Below are 21,550 nucleotides of genomic sequence, written 5' to 3'. Positions count from 1 at the left end.
GGGAGAGCGATGGGGAGTTGCTGGTCTCCAGTCAGTCCTGAAAAAGGAAGGAAAAGGCCATGAATAGGCCCCAGAACAACAGGGTTGGGGGCATGGTTTCCCCCACCCTCAGATGTCCGAGTATGAAAATGTCTCTCAGAGAGACATTTTCAGTTCCCATTTCACTCACCACTTCTTTAGACCCCACGGTTGCGCACCAAAAATGTTGCAGGACTTTCCTTAGTTCAGCTAAAGACGAGGTTCTTGTCCATCCCACAGCCATGAAAATTCAGGCTCACAGATGTTTGAAGGGTGGGTAAAACAGGGTTTTATTGGGAAAAAAAAAAGGGAAAACAGGGATCCTCCACAAGGCCAGAGTCCCCTGCTAGAGTGCTTCCCGCCCACCATTCCGATTCCAGATTCCATGCAAGAAAAGGAGGGCCCCGGCTCCTCCCTGCTGCAAATGTCCTGCATTTCTCCAGGCTCCATCCCAGTAGGCAAGCTGGTTTCTCCAGGGACCCCCTCCCACTTGGCTGTCTCAATATTACTCTTGGACACACCAGGAAAAAAGCAGACACCAATGACACAAGTAACAGGAAGCTTTGAAAGTGGCAGAGACAGAAGGCTTTGAATGACTGACTTTTCATATCCTTCATAACTAAGGCCAGAGACAGGATCTTAGGCCTGCTATTAAGAGGTGTCATCATGGTACCTTCCAGTGTTAGGAAAATACAGGGGAAGCAATTACTAAAACCAATTAAGTATCAAAGAGCAGAGCCAGTTTCAGGTGAGGCAAGAGAATGGAAATACCTATTCAGCTCTACCTGTAAGACACTCAGGACTTATTCCATGTGCTACCTCAACCTGATGTCTTCTCTTGGCACAGTCACTGTCCTGGTAAACCTTGGAACTCAGTTTAAGGTATCTGTCACCTCCATAGTGCTTAAGACAGGGCATATTTAGACAATAGAGAAAGATATGCATGCACATCGCATGAGGAAGGAAGGTTGGGAGGAAGGGTCTTTCTAGCCTTCTTTAAATTTATTGAATAAATTAATGATCCAAATGTGGGATATGGGAAAGCACTCTTAGACCCCCTTGGTTAATGGCAATATCCCAAGATTGGGAAACAAACGAAGACAGTGCTGATCTCATTCTGGTAGAAGTATTTAAACTTCTGTATCTCATTAAAAGTTATATGGATTTAGGTGCTTAAATACCAGATAAACATATGATGTCATATAAATAGGAAGTCCTAAAATCTCTCATCCATAAAAAGAGTCCCTTAATAGCTAATAATTCAGATGACTTTAATCACTAAATTAAGAAAATAAAAGCAAAGACAGAACATAAGCAACTTTCTCATCACAGGGACAGATGTAACATCTATAATTTAGATGAATCATTCAATATTTATTAGCTTCTAAAGGCGGTAGTAGTCACAGGCACACTTAGGAAATGTCAAATTCTGTCTGCCTCAGAAACCTTTTGGTCCCTGGTAGTCTAGTTATTAGGATAAAAAGGCAAAATATGCCCCCAAAAAGTTAAAAAATAAACCTTTATAAAAGTGTCTATTATTACCTATAAATATTAGTCATTTTACAAATGTATTCAAAGAAATTTGACAAGTGCAAAAAGTTACTTTGTTTTTCTCATTCAAATCCTGTTATACCTAAAGTAAAACTTTAATACAAATTTGGAGTGCAAACTCCCTCAATCCAGTTCAGTTAGGTCTCAAATCGCAGGAAAATTTCTCTTTTTAATTTTCTGGGCTCTAGGTCTCTTGTTTTGGGGGTTTGGCAAAGGTACATTTACCTAGGTTGGTGGTCAAGTCAGAGAAGGGGGCAGGAGGGATTTAATTGCAAATAATTCTTGTGGATTTAATTGCAAATAGTTCTTGAAATTGTGTATACACGTCCCTGCGTGAGCGTCTGTGCGTGGGCGAGCGTCCCTGCGTGGGCGAGCGTCCCTGCGTGGGCGAGCGTCCCTGCGTGGGCGAGCGTCCCTGCGTGAGCAACCCTTCGTGAGCCTCCGTGCAGGAGCGTCACTTCGTGAGCCTCCGTGCGGGAGCGTCCCTTCGTGTCTATTGATTAATTATTACGCCTTTCAAGCATGAATTAACACCTTATGATTATTATGCCAGCCCAGAATATTCAATATAAGCTCAGTTTCTACAGCCAATTTGGTAGGAATCAAATCTGAGTTCGCCTCCAGCAGATTCGGAGGGCACCAGGCCTTCCGCAATGGTAAGTGATAGCATCCCCAAAGTTAAAAATACCAAATGCATGACAGTGCTCAGGTGACTGGTTAATAGGGTAGCAGTCATTAGTCCATTGAGATGTCTTATTTAATGGGAACGTGTGGGTATTCTTAGTTTTATGGCCCCGAAGAAAGAACCAGATGCCAGGTGTAGTTTCAGAATAGTCACCTCCAAGTGTTATGGACCCAGAGCGAAGAGGGTAGTACCCCCGAGTGGGATGATTTCTCCAAGGTTAGTAGAATAAGAGACCAAAATTTTGTAGGGGATATCCATGTTGACGAGCAATTTCTTGACTGAAGTGTGCTATGTCCGAGGAACGAATATATGCTCTATTTAATATTAAGCATTCCTAATACGAGTCAATATTCTTGTGGATTAGATTTTGTTGTACACTTGATAACAGTAGATGTGCGATAGTTAAGGAATTGTTAATATGTGCTTATGTGCATGTGGACTGGATTTGTAATGTATTCTTATATATAAATATACTATGTATGAGTAACAATTACTGTATTATATATTATTAATGGGGACTAGCAGTAATGCACGAAGTACATAAAACCACTAATGTATTAGTGCTAGTTGATTAGTACTGACATGGTAATCAAAGTGTGTGCTGAGAAAAAAATTCAGGGAGTAGTTTAATTAGAATTTCTGCTTTGGGTGTTGTTGGTGAAGCAGGAATGCTTTTGCCTGAGTTGTCCTAAGGAGTGGGATTCCCCATTTCTGGTTTATGAGAGCAGAGTACTGAATTATAATACAAGGGCATTTTCGCTTAAGTAGTTTATTTGCAATTAGGGTAGTGAGTGGTATACAGGTGAGGATGATAAAATAGTACATAATAGTTGCTGTTTGTCCAATGGCAATAAAAGGGTATTCGACTGGCTGTCCTCCATTCATGTGACTGTAAGCAGGTCCGCCACTAAGTTTCAGTATAGTTATTGACTTAATGGCTGGAATATGTTGTTTAGATGTGTGAAGTATGGGAATCACTGCTAGAATGAGAATGGAGAATACAAGGGCCAGTACGCCTCCTAGTTTGTTAGGGATGGATAGTATGGTTGAGTATGCAAACAAAAAGTATCACTCTGGCTTACTGTGTGGTGGGGTATTGAGGGGGTTGACTAAAGTGTAATTATCTGGGTCACTCAGGAGGTCAGGTAAAAGTAGTACTAGAGTTATTAGAAGGAGGAGGAGAAAAATTAAACCTAGACTATATGGGTTCTCTTTTTAATTTTCTGGTCAGTCTGAAGCCCCCTAACTTGGTAATGTCTGAGACATCTCCCATGATTGCCTCTCATATCCTAAGTGTGTGTGTATATCTTTGCTGCAACTGTTAAGGGATACATCTAGTAAATAATTCAAGCTTCCATTTTAATGACAGGAATATAAATCGATCAAAATCACTGACAAACTCTCCCACTCACTGCCTCACCTTTTTTTTTTTTTTAAATTGTTTTCTTTCTAGCTTTGAGCATTTTGAAGTTCTGAGGGCCAATATCAGGCCATGGCTTAGGCCAGGGAAGCACAGCCAGGTGTACCATGAAGTTGGCCTCAGATGTGTAGAAAGCAGAAGAAAATGCGCTTAGCCTATGTGTAAGAGTTCCTATGTGGTTCTTTGCCTACGTGGTTCAACCTGGTATGTTAGAATAACAAAGTTCTGAAAGTTTGAAGCCAAACACCAGACAAACTTCCTTGACATGTACTATGAGGACTATGGATTCTTCTGAAACCTTTGGCAGAGAGTTTGGGGATCAGGGGTCTATTGAAGTTACTGTTTTCATCAGAGACATAAGATCCTTGGAAGCACAACTTACTATCACTAATGTGTACTCTTTATTTCTGATTTTATTGTGGAGACTCAGCATGGAAATCTTTTCCAGCTTAACTACAATTATTGCTTGAGGCTACTTTTTACAGAAGGTATCTACGGTGATATTATACTGTCTTCAAGTTTTGGTTCACAAAGTGATGGCCCACTTGGTTCCAGAGGTCAGATAAAACTAAACACTGCAATTACATTAAAAATATTATTTTAATTTTATTTGATTATAAGAGGGAAACCTTCTACTGGAATCAGGAAATAAAGCAACAGAATAAAGAACTTTTATTTTTGTTTATTTTCAAGTAAAATAATAAGGGCAGTAGTGTTTCCCTATGACAGTGGCACTGTGATTTGGCCTTGTGCAAACCAATTTCGTGCTGAGTTTCTGACAGTTTGACAGATTCTGTATCTTGCTTGAGAAACTGAGCCTGTAGAGAGCCTTTTGATGGCATAAATACACCCTTCCTCTGGGGAACATCATTCCTTTCAAGGCAGTTCCTGCTGGTGACCTACCATCAGTGTTTCTGCATTATATATGTTTCTATAGGGTGGCTGAGATAAACCTGTAGAACATAGATGACTTCTACAGAGGTCTCTAGAAGACAGTAGGACTGTGACATTCTGGAACCATGGGCAGACCTGGTGATGCTAAAAAATAGAGGAGTATATACTCACGCAGGCGGATCATAGTAGAAGGCATTGTCATTCTGATTCAACCGGCAATGTCATACATACCAAGCATAGCCTGTCCCATTGACTGTTAGGCTGATATGCACACATTTTCTAGACTAATGTACACAATGAGGTAAATATATGAAAGATTATTTCAAAATGTGTTCCCATATAGAAATAAAAAGAAAAAGGGACAGAATTCCTGGAGATAATCCCTAGTGTCAGTCCTAATCACATATTGCTGAAATAAACTATTTGCCTATTTTTAAAATAAAATTCTAATTTAATTTAAATAGGAACTTTGTTTCTTCACTCGTGGATAGTAACTCTGGCACACAGTAGGCAACCACAATACTGTTACTTCACTGCTTAAAAAACAGTATACTACATGAAATGTTTAAAGATAAAAGGGAAAATAAATTATTATTTGATAAATGATATGGAGATAAATAGTTCACTATAAAAAATTGAGTAGGATGTTTTCCCTGTATGAAAATAGATTTTAGCTAAATTAAAGATTTAAATAAAACATGGTATTGTATGCAACCAAAGAAAAGGTCAAATTTGATTTTGTAATTCAGAGAGACTTCAAGGATTTCCCATGCATTGGAATACTGATAGAAACCACATTTAAAAAATAATAAATTTGCATAGAAATAAAAATGTAAATATTTTAAAAATTATCATAATACATAAGTAATGAATATTAAAGTAGAAAAATTATTATATATGGAAGATCAAAGATTAATAGCCTCAATTTCGAAATAACCTTTGTAAACTAATAAGTAAAGAAAATATCCCAATAGAAAAATGGGTAAGAGACATAATTTTCAAAAGAAGAAATACAACCGGTAAATAGTTATGTGAAAAAAATTCAACCACTGTAGTAATCAAATAAATCCAATTTAAATAAAAATTATCATAGCCTATTAAATTAGGGGACAAGATAGATGAAGCACCAGGTATTTAATAGTAGTAGGGGCACTATGACATAGGTCCTTTAATCTGCCACTGGTTAAAATGCACTTTTTTGGAAGGCATTGCTCTGTTATATCAATTAGAAATTAACTTGTCCATCGAAAAAGCTGAAGGAATAGTAACTTAAACCATTCTGGTGTTTTATGCTCTTACATAATAGGAAAACTGTTTTTCTTTAACTGGAGATGGAAAGTCCAGGGATAGTACCCATCTCCATAAAATCATCAGACTCATCCTCTCTCCTCTTTCTCCTACATGCAGTCCTTCCACATGCATGCACATCCAGCCGTTGCTAGATTGCTGTTTATTTTCCTGTTACAGTTGCTAGAACTCCAGTTCTGTGATGACATTCTTGTCTTCACATTCCAGTGCTACAGGTACAATAGAAAGATGTCAACAAAGTCAGACTTCCATTAAAGAACTTTCCCCAAAGTCCATCTTGAATTAGATAATGCTGGATAGAATTCTCTCACGTAACATTCTGCGGGCAAGGGCATGTGAACAGCCACATATTTGTAGGAATCTTTTATAAGAGAGAATCAACTTGGTTAGACAATCAGCAGGCTCTGTCACAGCCTCAAAAGTTCATAACCAATTCATCATTATCTCAATATCACTTGTAAGAATTAATCTTAACCACTACATATATGTAAAAAATGTTTTAAAATACATTTATTAAAACAGTAGTTATGATAGTAATAAACAGGAAAAATTATAACTATTCAATAATAAACTTAATCAAGTTATGCTCACATTATTAACATACTAAAATAAGGTTTACAAATACTTCATCAAATAAACCTAATAAGCTATGTATAATATTGTTGGAAACAAAACACTTAAATCTCTATCTTTAGAAATTTACACATACACTAACTCATAAAAAATGTTAGTGCTAATGACTGGTTTGTGAGATTGTAACCATTTTTATTTACATTCACTTATTTATATTTTCCAAATGTTAAAAAGTTGGATAATATATTTCTAAAAAAACATAGTATTTTAGCAGTTACAGTTAAATGAGAATTCTCCAACAATGGTGAGAATATAAGTTGGCTAATTTTTTGTGGAGGTATATTTGACAACATTTATCTATACCTTTATTTCATCTCACTTACCTTAGTGACAAACTGTTAATAATTCTGTTCCTTAGTTACACAGCATCCTCTAGTGACAGGATCAGTTCTGCCCTCTCAGACAAATGGCCAAATAATTTTCTGACATCAAACATTTTATATGTGATTTGCTTTTCTATTGTAAATAATTATATTTCACACTGTGTGATATAATTTTATTTGAATAATTACTGATAGAAGAAATACAATTTTTTGAAAAATCCATGAATCAAAAAAACTTAAACTCGAATTGCACTTTATTATTGAGAAATTAAAACATATTTAAAAGTGGTAAATGTTTGGCAAAGTAATTAGGAGGGAAATCTTAGAGAAATGCACAATTGAACTTTGAAAGAATAATAGCTGAAAGGGAGTAATGATTGGGATAGATTTTTATGTTCTTTGCTGAGAAATGATCATCAAATAACATATGTAGGGAGTACACTTTCTAAAACTTTTATAAATTACTTATAGAACTATTTTCTTGGTTCTTTTTGCAAAGACATACATATAAAAGCATTAGGATTTAGAGGGTATGTCTTGTTCAGCAAGAAGAATATGTTCTGGTCTTTAAGAAAATATGAGACTCAGTAATGACATTAACAAGTAAAGTACATGGTTTTAAACTGTCTCAAGTTGTTTCTGGAAGAAATTTATTCAAAGGACAGTTATTGATATTTTATAGAAAAAAATGAGCTGTGGATGAAAGAAAATGGATCAACCCTGCTAAAAGAGTCATGAGCATATTGCCTGCCAATCTCTTCTCTCACTTGGGAGAAACTCAACCTGAATCAAATGTTTGTTTTTGATACTAATTGCCTCCCATATTTCATATTCTACCTGTTGTAAATCTTAATTTCAAAATAAGAGGGCTCAAGAGTCAATACCCCATAATCATACTGATAGATATTAATTATTCAGCTAAGAGATAATGCTCAAACCAACCTACTCATTTGAAAATTGGTAACTAAGGAGAAAAGATAAAGCATACATTCTAATTTTAAATTAGAAATTGCAATTTGCATAACCAACTAAACCCCGTCGACAATGAAAAGTTCTATTTTAGATAAGAATGACAGCTAATAAATGATAAACGAATTACCATTCCACACCCCCCTCTAATGAAAATATTAACTCAGACAAGGAGTATAAGTTGATGTCAAAACTATTAGTCATATAGTTGATGAGAAAACAGGACATTTTTATGGTGATATCAAAGTTGTATCAAATTTTAGCTTCTAGTTGCAAAGAGGAAAATGTGAATGTACAGTTGAGGGATCAGACTATCATGATCCTAATCAAGCAGTGAGTCATCAATATTAATGATAAGACAAATCAGATGGTATATGTTTTCTGTCAAGACGGAATATAAAGTATGCATTACCACGTAGGATGTATTTTAGCAAGCTTGCTTAACTTAAACATTTTAGCCATTATATCTAATTTTCATATTACAGGATCCACAAATGACAAACAACTTAAAGGACACTGTAAGAAAGGAACCACACAAATGTAGAAGAGTTGGCTTTTAGTAGAACCTCAAGCCAGATCTTCTCAAAAAACAAGAATCATTAGAAGTGGCTTGCTAGGTAAAAGTAGCTGAGGAAAAGTAAAAATCAAGTGAAATATGTGCCTCTTGAATGGATTCTCTTAAGGCCAAACTGGTTGCAAAGACATATTGGAGACATTTGAGGAAATTTGCTTATATAACTTATTGTAATATAAGATAAAAAAATATTCTTTTGGAAGATGGAGATTATTAACTGAAAAAGCATATTATGAAATTATATGTATAATTTCATTTTTGTTAAAAATTGGGCATTCACATGTAAGTAGAACAAGTGTCTGGAAGATATATCAAAAGGTAGGACTTCCAATCCTCTCTGAGATTGGATATGTGTTTTTTAACTTAATTTTATTTCTTGTGATCTGTGGTCTCAAAATTTCTGCAAAACAGAAATTGCTTTTGTAAAATGATATTATTTATTAAAACAAAATATCACTCCTATATGATACATCAGCTGATTAAGAAACTGTATGATCTAAAGTGATGACTGATGTCAGGCTAAGCAGATATTGTGGCAAGTTGGATGATGATTATTTTGAGGGAATATAAAGGAGGCTATTTGTGCATATATAAAATCAGTTCTCAGCAAAAGAAAACAATGCAACAAAAACAACCCAATGCAATTGTGGCTGACTCCAACAGTAGTTTTTGTGATAAATGCCTAAAGCAGAGAAGGTTTCTGGAACAGTTTTGCTGAGGATGCCATCAAGTGCTAGAGGTTTGTCTGTGCTCTTTTATCATGAATTCGAAGACTGAGCTACAATGCAAGTAAATCCTGACACCCTTTTAATGGTGACAGATCATGAAATATTCAGGATGGAGACATTTCGCCATTCCCCTCAATCTCATTAACACTTTATATTGGTTTTTATGACTTTCTGCATCTGGACAGCTTTCTGTTGTTAATGGGAAGGAAACATCTGAACTTTGAAAACCTTAACTGTATGAAGTAAGTCAGCACAGCCATTTGCCTATGGAAAGTACATGTCAATACTGATGCCGATATTTTTGAAACTAATATATGAACCTCTTATAAATAATAAGTGTACCTTAATTGTTACCTTAGAGTTCTGTCTTTGAAAAGGGAAAATTTTGTCAGCATTCCAGTTTTTTACTCTTTGTATATGTTAAACTTTTCTTTTGAAGAAAATACTCTCAAAGAACATTTTAATGGTTCCGTTATGATACCTGAAAATCGCAGTGTCTCCCCAAATAAAATGCTTGCTCCTAAGTTTATGAGACATCTGCAGTAATGGAAAAGGGTTTTATTTTTATTTGGAAAAGATTTTACAACAAAGATTCCTAATTACTTTAAGGATGATGAAATTATAAATATATATTATCTATTCTCACATATTTATATACATTTAGACATTATTTTAAAAGTCACTATGAGTTTCAATTTTAATCTTAAAATTTTAAAACTTTTTATTATGTATGCTTTTTGTTTTATTTCTAGGATATTATCAAAGAGAGACAAATATTAATGTATAATAATGTTTATCATAGAATTTTGATTATAAATTTAAGCCAGGCTCTTCATTCAGCATTTTTATAATATTAAAAGTCATAAGTTAATCAAGTATTCACTGATTAGGGAATAGTTCAATATATCTTGAGAGCTTGAAATGTAATCACTCGGGAAAATAAGGTAAATATATAGCAGTGTTTCTCAATAAGACATAGTGATTTTTGCCTCCACAAAGGGCATTGGTGATGTCTAGACACATGATTGTTGCCACAGCTGGGGGAATGGAGGTCCTGCTACCACTGTCTAGTGTATAGAGCTCAGGGATGTTGCTATACATCCTATCATCCTGTAATGCACAGGACAGCTTCTAGCAGCAAAGAGTCATCCCATCTAAAGTGCCTAGAGTGCTAAAGTGCTAAGGCTGAATGAACATGGTCTCTCCCTCTCTCTCTCTCTCTCTCTCTCTCTCTCTGTCTCTGTGTGTGTGTGTGTGTATACACATATATACATAGAAATAAACACACATATATACATAGAAAATATGTACCTTATATATTTAACTAAAAATAAAAACCAAATAATACATTTAAAAAAGATTTCATATTACAAATTATATAACTACAAAAACCTATAATTTTTGTAATGATAAATCACATTCTAGACATTATGCTATTTTACATGAATGATTTTATTAGATCTTCATAACAACCCTATGAAGTAGGTTTAGCAATTAGCTTTCCATAAGGCAGCCACAACATAGTAAGTTTAAAAAATTGTCCAGGCCAGGAGCAGTGGCTTACACCTCTAATCCCAGCACTTTGGGAGGATGAGGCTGACAGATCACCTGAAGTCAGGAGTTCGAGACCAGCCTGGCTGACAGGGTGAAACCTGTGTCTATTAAAAGTACAAAAATTAGCTGGGTGTGGTGGCACGTGCCTGTAATCCCAGCTACTTGGGAGGCTGAGGCAGGAGAATCGCTTGAACCTGGGAGTCAGAGGTTGAAGCGAGTTTCCACCACAAGAGAAACTTCATCTCAAAACAAAACAAAACAAAAACAACAACTGGTCAAAGGACGCTAAGTGATAAACTGGACTTAGCTCTAGATAGGATGAGGAATTTACACTAAAGGGTATAAGGTGCTATCTTCGAAGGAAAGATTAGAGGAAGAATTCACTTCTTACACATTTGTATTTTACTATTATTGTATCATATATACATGCTTTTAAAAAACAGGGTGATCCTATATAGCATCTAATGAAAAAAGACAACCTGTTTTTTTCACTATGTCCTGTCTCTATGTCCCATTCCCCAGAAGCAACAATTTTTGACTAATTTAGCTCTTAAAAAAAAAATGTCTGTCCCCTTTTCCCAGTAAGCTCATAGTTTTATTTATAGACTTTCTAGTATAGACTATCAAGTGGAGCCCGATGTACTCTTCCTTAAATTGTAAATACACATCTGCTGTTTTTCCACTCAAGCTACATGATAACTTTCAGCAAACTAATATTATTGTCTTCACCATATAGCTCTATTTATTAATATTACAGCTGAAATGCACTTTGTTTAACTGTATGTTTCTTCAGAAGTTAATATTTATATAATTTCATTGTTTTCTTTCTTTTCTTTTTAACTATCTCTAATTTATCCCCAAATTCTCAGGTAAAATGTTCATCACACCGCTAAGCACATCCAGTAAATTACCTCTGCCGTTTTTAAAATCTGAAATCTTCCCTCCTAGGTATCTTTCTTCTCCTCTTCTGATGGGAACTGAAAGTTCTGTGTCAGATGCAGAGTGTTTATCCCAGGATGGCCTCCTTCTTGTCCTTGGGAATGCCTTCCCCTTTCTCCTTTGCCACCACCCACCTCTATCTCCTTGGCTCTCATGGCTTCCCCTTCTTCAGTTTACTCCTTCATTCCATGGAACAGCATCTTCCTCTTTTTGTTTGTTTTGTTCCTTGTTGTTATTAAAGCGTTATTCACTTATCTGACAGATGTCATCAGTTTTAATGTGAGAGTGACTTCAAACTCTAAGAATGGGCAGGGCTCATCATATTGGGCCACAGAGTGAGATGAAGTAGTGTGATATGGTGGTTTAATTGGGGAAACTTCAAATAACAAGGAATCTAAGTGTGTTAGCTATCTTTCCACCTCCCCCATAATTTTGCAACTTTGATTCCAGAAGCTGAGAAAGGAAATTGGAGTACAGAGTTGGGTGTAGGTTATACACAGTCTCCCTGTCTTCAGTATGGCACCGCATTTGTTCCTGTCAGTTCTTCCTAGAGTCCCAGAGTCCCAGGCTCTTGAGCCTTTCTGCCTCAGCTTGCTTTTTGGCTCCCAGAAAGGGAGATTGTTTTTATATAAACAAAATGCATTGTCCAGATGGTAAACTTCTAAACTTTTCTGGAAGTAAGAAAAGAATATTTGTTTGACATAGAACAATATGGTCATTAAGTATGGGGATGTATATGTTCCTTAAAAACTTTTCAGGCAGATTCATCCATGTCCCTACAAAGGACACAAACTCATCGTTTTTTATGGATGCATAGTATTCCATGGTGTATATGTGCCACATTTTCCTTGTCCAGGCTATCATCAATGGGTGTTTGGGTTGCTTCTAGGTCTTTACTACTGTAAACAGTGCCACAATGAACATACATGTGCATGAATCTGGAAACCATCATTCTCAGCAAAATGACACAGAACAGAAAATCATACACCACGTTCTCACTCATAGGTGGATGTTGAACAATGAGAATATGTGGACACAGGGAGGGGAGCATCACACACTGGGGTCTATTGGGGAGGATTAGGGGAGGGACAGTGGTGGATATAGAGGTTGGGGAGGGATAATACAGGGAGAAATGCCAGATATAGGTGATGGGGGATGGAGGCAGCAAACCACATTGCCATGTATGTACCTGTGCAAAAATCCTGAATGATCTGCATATGTACCCCAGAACCTAAAGTACAATTAAAATATATATATATATATATATATTTTTTTTTTCAGGCACGCCTAAATTCTTGTACATTTAAAATCATTTCCTAGATCTCTGCCTTCAAACAGTGTTTTCAATTCCCGAGACTTTCTGATGGTCTGTGACACAAATTTGCCTCTTTGTTCTCCCTTCCTTCTTTTTGCCTTTGATAATAATTAACTCTGCTTGACAAGCCACGATGGTTTTAGGTTTAAATTAACAATTAAATTCATAAAACACAATACAGTTTATCTAGTACCAAGTTTACTTAGTTTTTTAAAAAGGCTATTGCACAGGGAGAAGAGCAAATTTAGCAGCAAGCAGCTAGCAGATGCCTCATGATTCCCAGAGGCAAATTTCAAATGTCCCAGTCATTCCCCATTGGATACAAGTCATCATGTGAGATGAGGCTGAGGAAAGCCATACTCTGGTGTCTTTAGTTATACCTCATTTTTGTGCAGCACTGCCAGGGATATTTGACTGATTTACATTTTCTGGTGAAACTGCGTCTCATCAGTTGCCTCTTACTCTTCAATTATAGCTTATTTGTCAATTTCATGTTATTTGTCAATAATAGTTTACTTAGTAAATAATCTCTACAACCAAGCAAGGGAGCTTGATTCGGTACAAACTAACTTCTGCAAGACCATCATTTATCTAGGAGAAAGAATACTAGACTTTCCTTATATTGGTCTTTCAAGGAGGATTTATCTGAGGGTCACATTCTCAGGGATCCTTAAAGCTGCAGGAAGACAACAGATTAGCTGTTAATGCTGCCATAGGTACTTAACTAAGTGGAAAAGTGGAACATAAGTTCACTGTCACTTATGCATCCAATTTCCATCTTCCAAATTATTTTTGACATTTTTCATCTGCCATCCCTCCTCTCCCAATTTTCTGTCCTTGTTGACCTGATTCCTCTGCTGTCCTTTTTTTTTTTTTTTTGGTATAAGAGAAGATGCAGAGAATAAAAATATGAATGGTTCATTTGCAATATGTAAATGTATGCTACATAAATGATTTGGATACATACATGTTTAAATCATAGAAGAAAAGACTGAAAGGAATAATGTTTTTCAGGTATGAAAATTAATATTATACAAAATTTTTTTTTTAAAAAGGTGTTTTGTTTTCACCAGCCACTAAAAAGTGATTTTAAAGTGGTTTTATGGGAAAAGATATTTGCTTGATGTGAAAACCATTTCTCTAATTAGAATCATATAGAAAATAAATTCTGTGTGTTCATTATATGTGGAAAATATGGGTATGCTACAATGGTCTACTGAATCCTTAATAAAGTAGGCAATCATAAACTGAAAAAAAATTAGTACCAGCAGTTAATATTGAAATATATATTCTTGGATAAATTATATACAGTGTGATGCAAACAGTAATATATTTGTGAATACTATTAGAGAAATATCACATAAAATATTTCTGTTTAATATTTGTGTATAAAACACCTTCTGACTTTTAATATCCAAATTTTATAGAGCTTACACACTTTATACATGAAAAAATTGTATTTATGTTCCATATTACTAATAGAACATTTTTAAGAGAATACAGAGCTTATACAGGTTTGAGTAATAATCCAAATAAAATAAGTAAAAAGAGTATCAGAACCACTCTATAGGTTTTTGAATTGAATATCAATAAAAAGAGATTGCGTTTGGATATTAATGGTAGTAATGGAAGTATTACAACATCATTTTTCTGTGTGAGGCATTCTGTCATGATATTTGTCCTGATCTCCTTTCCATGGTGCCTTTTTGAATTTAGAACTTTCTGTTGCCCAATATTAAAATGAATACCAATGTGTTAAAATTATAAAGACAGAACAAAGCAAGCTTTTTAAAAAATAAAACCATACACACATACACAATTATGTTTTGTGTGTTTCAGTGTTATTTTAGAAATTGTTGAGAGTTTACAGGGTTAAATTCTAATGCGTTATGTGTTTCTCCATTTAAAATAATGGCAAATAAGCTCTTGGTTCACATTTTCATTCAGAACAGTTTACCCATGTTAAGTAGGAAATGCCTGTGTTGTATTTCAGTGTATATTAGTAGTTAAATGTTAAATCAAACTGTAAAATAAAGTTACATTAATTCCTATAATGTAATGCAGTCAAAACAGGAAACATTGTTCAAAACAAGAAATTTCCTTATATTTAAGTAAATTCCTTTACATTTAGCAAATGCTTATCTTGGTGAAATCTTGTACAAAGATAATGCTTCGTGACTCCCAGAGGCAGATTCCAAATGTCCCAGTCATTGTCCATTGGATGCAAGTCATCATGTGAGATGAGGCTGAGGAAAGCCATACTCTGGTGTCTTTAGTTCTACCTCATTTTTGTGCAGCACTCCTAGGGATGTTTGACTAATTTGCATTCCCTGGTGAAACCACATCTCATCAGTTGCCTTGTAGAAAACATATAGCAAGATAATACTTAAGCTATATTTTATGTGTGGACTTAATCTTTTAGGTTATATTTGTTCATTTTTGTTCAACACTTTTTAATTTTAATGTTATGGCTTGATCTATATGTTATGGTAAACATACACTAAAATCCCCTACTATACCTCTGGGACTTTTAATTACTCCTTGAAATACTGTTATGTTACATAGTTTAGGATTATACAGATCATATCAGTATGAGACTTTCATGTATTATCTTGATAAATTTTTCTCAGTTTTATAGAGATCCTCTCAATCCCTGTTAGTGCTGTTTGCACAATTTATATTTGAATAATATAATCTTTCTAATGAATTTATATTCTTTAAGTCCAGTGATAAAGTATTAATTTTTTGCATTTAAAATGATTATATTTTGTATATATTATTGCATGGTACTTTGATTGAATATATGGGTTCCATTCCTGTTTGAGGTTATCTCTCTAGTATCTTCATGCTTCTATTGCTGCTAATGAAAATGTATCATCTGTCTTAATGTTACAGATTCATAGATAATCTCTTTTTCTTTGAAATAATTCTTTGTCTTTATTCATGATTGTTAGCATTTTAAAAATAAGGATTCTTTATTTTTACATGCTCTACTTATTTCTCAGACTTTTTTTATTTCTAATTCTGGAAATATCTTTCTATTTGTATAAATGTGTGGGGTATAAGTGTAACTTTGTTACATTGATATATTGTGTGGTGGTGAAGTCTGGGCTTTCAATGCATTCATAACCTCAATAGTGTACATTGTGCCCATTAAGTAAGTTCTCGTTGTTTCTCCCTCATCATTCTGAGTCTCCATTGTCTATCTATCCACACTGCCTGTCCATGTGCACACGTGATTTAGCTCTCAGTTATAAGTGACTTGTGGTTTTGGACTTTCTGTTTCTTAATTATTTCATTTAAAATAATGGCATCCAGGTCCATCAGTGTTGGCTGCAAAAGTTATCATTTTATTATTTGTTATGACTAAGTAGTATTTCATTGTGTATATATACCACATCTTCTTTGTCCAGTTACCTGTGGATAGGCATTTTGATTGATTCCATATCTTTGCTGTTGTGAATAGTGCTATGATAAACATACTAGTGAAGGTTTAATGATTTATTTTCCCTAGAATAGATATGCAGTAATGGGATTGTTGGATCAAATTGCAGTTCTATTTATGGTTCTCTGAGAAATCTCCATACTTTTCCATAGAGATTACATTAATTTACATTCCCCCAATGGTGTAAAAGTTTTCCCTTTTCTCTGCATCCTTGCCAACATCTAATTTTTGTCTTTTTAATGATACCTATTCTGACTGATGTATGATAATACCTCATTGTGGTTTTAATTTGCATTTCTCTGATGCAAGTGGTGTTGAACATTTTTTCATATGCTTGTTGACCACTTATATGTCTTTTTTAAAAAAAAGCTATTCATATCCTTTGTCCACTTTTAATAAGATTATATATTTTTGTCATTGCTATTGTTGTTGAGTTGTTCAAGTTTCTTATAAATTCTGGATATTAGTCCTTTGTGGGATGAATAGTTTGCAGATATTTTCTTTCACTATGTAGGTTGTCTGTTTTCACTCTGTTAATTATTTCTTTTGTGATTCAGAGCTTTTTAGTTTAATTAACTTGCATTTGTTTATTTTTTTGTGTACTTTGCCTGTTCTTTCGAGATCTTAGTCATGAATATCTTGCCTAGACCAATGTCCAAAAGAGTTTTCCCTGAGATTACTTCTGGTAATTTTATAGTTTTAGGTCTTACATTAAAGTCTTTAGTTCATCTTGAGCTGATTATTGTATATGACAATATAGTGGTCCAATTTCATTCTTTTGCATATTGTAATCCAGTTTTCCTGGAACCATTTAGTGAATAAGGCATACCTTCCCCTCTGTATGTTTTTGTTAACTTTGTCAAAAATTGGTTGCCTGTAGATATGGGACTTTATTTCTGGGTTGTCTATTTTGTTCCATTAATTTATATATCTGCTTTTATAGCAGTAAAAGCAGTAACAGCAACCCAATATTGTTTGGATTACTATAGCTTTGTAGTATAATTTAAAGTCAGGTAATATTATGACACCAGCTTAGAAATTTTTGCTTAGGACTGCTTTGGCTATTCGGGCTTTATTTTAGTCCCATGACTTTTAGAATTGTTTTTCCCAATTCGTGAAAAAATGGCATTGGAATTTTGATAAGGATTGCATTGAATCTGTAGAGTGCTTGGAGCAGTGTGGTTTTTTAAATGTTATTAATTATTCTCATCCATGAACATGGGATATTTTTTCATTTGCTTGTGTAGAAAAAATTGTATGAAAAAATCAGAGTTTTATAGTTTTCCTTGTACGTTCTTGGTTAACTATATTCATGTATATTTTTTGTAATTATTATAATTGCAGTTGCCTCCTTGTTCTCAGTTTGATTGATGTCTGTGTATAGAAATGTGATTGACTTTTATATATTAGTTTTTTATCTTAAAACTTTACTGAATAATTTTATTAAATCTAAGAGATTTTAGTAGAGTCCATAGAGCTTTCTTGATATAAAGTCATTGCATCAATAAACAGGAATAATTTGACTTTACCTTGTCTAATATGGGTATATATTATTTATTTATCTTGGCTGATTGCTCTGGCTAGGACTTCCCATTATTATGTTGAATAGAACTGGTGAACACGGGCATTCTTGTCTTGTACCGTTTCCTTGATGGAATGCTTTGAATGTTTTCTCATTCAGTGTGATACTGGCTGTGGATTTATCATATATGGTTTTTATTATCTTGAAATATGTTCCATTTATGCCTAGTTTGTTGAGAATTTTTATCATGACGGAATGCTGAATTTTATCAGATGTTTTTTATATATATATAAGGATTATTATGTGCTTTTTATCCTTAATTATGTTTATGTGATGAATCATATTTATGAAATTGAACTATCTTTTCATCTTTGATATAAACACCACTATTTCATGGTATGTTATCTTTTCAGTGTTCTGTAAGTATTCAGTTTGCTACAATTTTGTTAAGGATTTGTGTTAATCCAATTTTCCTTTTATGCTTATCAAGGATATTGGTTTGTAGTTTTCTTTTTTGCTGTGTCCTTTTCTGATTTTGGTGTCAGGATGATACTGGCTTCATAGAATAAGTTAGAGTAGACTCCTTTCTCCTTAATTTTTTGGAATAGTTTTAGGAAGATTGGTGTTCACTCTTCTTTGTGTGTTTGATAGAATTCTGCCATAAATCCATCTGCTTCTGAACTTTTTGTTGTTGTTGTTGTTGGAAGATAATTTTACTACTGATTCAGTCTAATTATTCGTCTGTGAGGATTTTAATTTTTTTATGGTTCAATCTTAGGACATTGTGTGTTTCAAGGAATTTATCCATTTCCACTAGGTTTTCTAGTTTTTTGCACAGAGGTATTTTTAGTAGTCTCTGATTATTTTTTGTATTTCTGTGTTATCAGTTGTAATGTTTTCTATTTCATTTCTGATTTTGTTTCTTTAAATCTTTTTTCTTTTTTCTTGGTTAGTCTAGCTAGTAGTTAAACAACTTTGTTACTCTTTTGAAAAAATCAACTTTTCATTTCACTGGTTCTTTGTGGGTATTTTTTGTCTCTGTTTCACTTAGTTCTGTTCTGACCTTTGTGATTCCTTTCTTTTTCTAACATGGATTTTGTTTGTTCTTCTTTTTCTAGTTTGTTAAGGTATGACATTAAGTTGTTAATTTGAGATCTTTTTGCTTTTTTCATGTGTGCTTTTAATGCTGTAAACTGTTATCTTAGCACTGCTTTTTATGTATCCCACAGGTTTTCATAAGTTGTATTTTCATTTTCGTTTGTTTCAAAAGATTTTTCTAATTTTCATCTTAATTTCTTCATTGGCCCAACAATTGTACAGGAGCATGTTATTTAATTTCCATGTATTAGTGTAATTTCCAACATTTCTTGTTATAGATTTCTAGTTTGATTCCAGTGTGGTATGAGAAGGTACCTAATACAATTTTGATTTTTTAAAACATTTATTGAAGCTTGGTTTGCAGCCTAACGTTTGGCATCTCTTGAAGAATGTTCCATGTGTTGATGAGAAGAATGCATATTCTGCTGTTGCTGGGTGAATGATCTGTAAATGTCTGGTGGGTCCATTTGGTCAGAAGTCCAGTTGAAGTCCAATGTTTATTTGTTGATTTTCTGAAAATGTATTAACCATCATTGGTTCAGATACATATTTTTTTCTCTTCCATTTCTCCTGTTTTCTTCTTTTCAAAATCCTATAAGATAAATATTGAAATCTCTTAAACTATTCATATGTCTTAATTCATTTCTTCATAACCCTTCATATTCTGAATGAGATATCACCTTTGCACAATAGTTATTGTTGTATATATATTAGAGATTATATCTTCTTTGACATTTTAATTTCTAATTATTTATTTTATAGTCACCTGATCTTGGTTATATTTCTGCCTGTTTATAAAAAATAGTTTAATATTAGTTTTAATGGAGGCCTTCATTTAACTCTTTGAACATCCTCAACATATTTATTTTCAATAATATTAGCTATTCTAATAGTTAATTTCATGTGCTGTAGGTTTCTTCTCCAATTGTTCACTTTGATTTTTAGGTTTTCTTCGAATGAATCTCTCCGTTTCTCTCTCTGTATCTCTCTCTCTCTCTCTCTCTCTCTTTTCTCCTTCCCTTCTCCGTTTTTAATTTTTCTCTTTCTTCAAGTCTATTACAGTTACCTTTTTAAAGCATAGTTGTATAAAAGTATTTAAGTTATTGTCATGCGAGGATATGGTGCCTGAGCAACCCTTGATCCAAAATCTTTGGCAGCGTGGCTTAGAATCTAGTAGTAGTACTCTGTGTTTATCTTCAGACTACATAGTCCCATAGTTTTCAATAAAATTATGCTCCAAGCAGCAGCAGCAGCAGCTTATTAGTAAGGATTTTATATTCATGTGTCTTTGTTTGTTTGATTTTTCCCCTTTTATGAGTGTCTGACACTCATTCAGCCCTTAAAACAGTGAGTTTGGCTCTAGACCCAATTTGAGGGGAATGCAAATGTTCTACTTATTACCATGCAGGAGCCAGAGTCTTAATATCAATCATCTGCTTCTGAACCTAGACATCTCAGTTTCAGTCTCTCCTCACCTTTTTACTCTGATGTTTTTCTTCTTGACCAGAGAAATATGGATTGAAAGTTGAGCTTGGCTAAGTGATTTTACATTTCTTTCTCATATGTCATCTTTTATTACAGTCTTCCAAAGTGGATTGAGTTTACAGATGCCATGCTCACTTGAGCAAATATATCTTAATTGTATTTTAAAATATTAAATAACTCAAGTAAACCATTATTTATATTACTTTTAAACCTAACAACGTGTTTTCAGTGTTCAGATATACATTTTTCACTGGGTCAGATTCTGATATACACTGTCTTTGCCAGTGTTAAATCCTGTACACATACTTACCTTTAAAATATATTATTTATTAAATATAGACTTTTGAATTAGCTGTTATAATTATTCTGCTAAAATTGAACTGAGGATTATCCTCATAATAATAATATTCCATTTTGAATCATACCTTTATATCTCTTCCTTCATTGATGTTGGAATTAAGCATTTCACAAAATTTCTATATCTATATTGCATTTTGAATCATGACTTTATATTTCTTCCTTCATTGATGTTGGAATTAATAAGCATTTTATATAATTTCTCTATCTACCTATTCATCCATCCATCCATTTATCCATCCATCCATCCATCGTCTATTGAAAGAGCATGTTATGACTCAATAGTGATAACTTGTTGCTCATACTGTTGGATTAAGGCATGGATCTTAGACAAGGTATCTTATCTTTGGGAATCTTAGTTTCTTAAATAAGAATCATGGTAGTAGAATGGCTATGAGATAATACCTTTAAATTATTTAGAACATTCCTTGAAGGAAAATAGGCATTATACAATGTAAATATTGTTTTGTTAAAATATAACATACTATTATTATTGTTTCTATGATGCTAAATATAGTTTTGACAGTTTTATTTTTAAAATACCAGCAAATTAATTTTTGCATTATTTGCATAAACCAATAATCCTTAAGTATTAAATTTAAAATATTGAAATTAAGCAATTATTTATTTTTTAATCATGTTACACTATGTTAAAGACAACTTCTTTTTTTTTTTTTTTTTTTGAGACGGAGTTTCACTCTTGTTACCCAGGCTGGAGTGCAATGGCGCGAT

General features: G+C 33.9%; 1 long non-coding RNA gene across 1 annotated transcript in view; it reads left to right on the top strand.

Annotated features, from left to right (window-relative positions):
• Positions 1-1,980: 1,980 nt before the first annotated feature.
• The window catches only part of LOC144576810 (uncharacterized), a 116,808-nt gene continuing 97,238 nt past the window's right edge, over positions 1,981-21,550 (top strand). Inside the window, exon 1 of the long non-coding RNA XR_013519357.1 lies at positions 1,981-2,225. This is a non-coding gene — a long non-coding RNA (uncharacterized LOC144576810). The remainder of the gene's footprint in view (positions 2,226-21,550) is intronic.

The sequence above is a fragment of the Callithrix jacchus genome, chromosome 6 (genome assembly GCF_049354715.1).
Source record: "Callithrix jacchus isolate 240 chromosome 6, calJac240_pri, whole genome shotgun sequence".
Classification (NCBI taxonomy): domain Eukaryota; kingdom Metazoa; phylum Chordata; class Mammalia; order Primates; family Cebidae; genus Callithrix; species Callithrix jacchus.
This window is presented reverse-complemented; position numbering and strand designations above follow the sequence as displayed.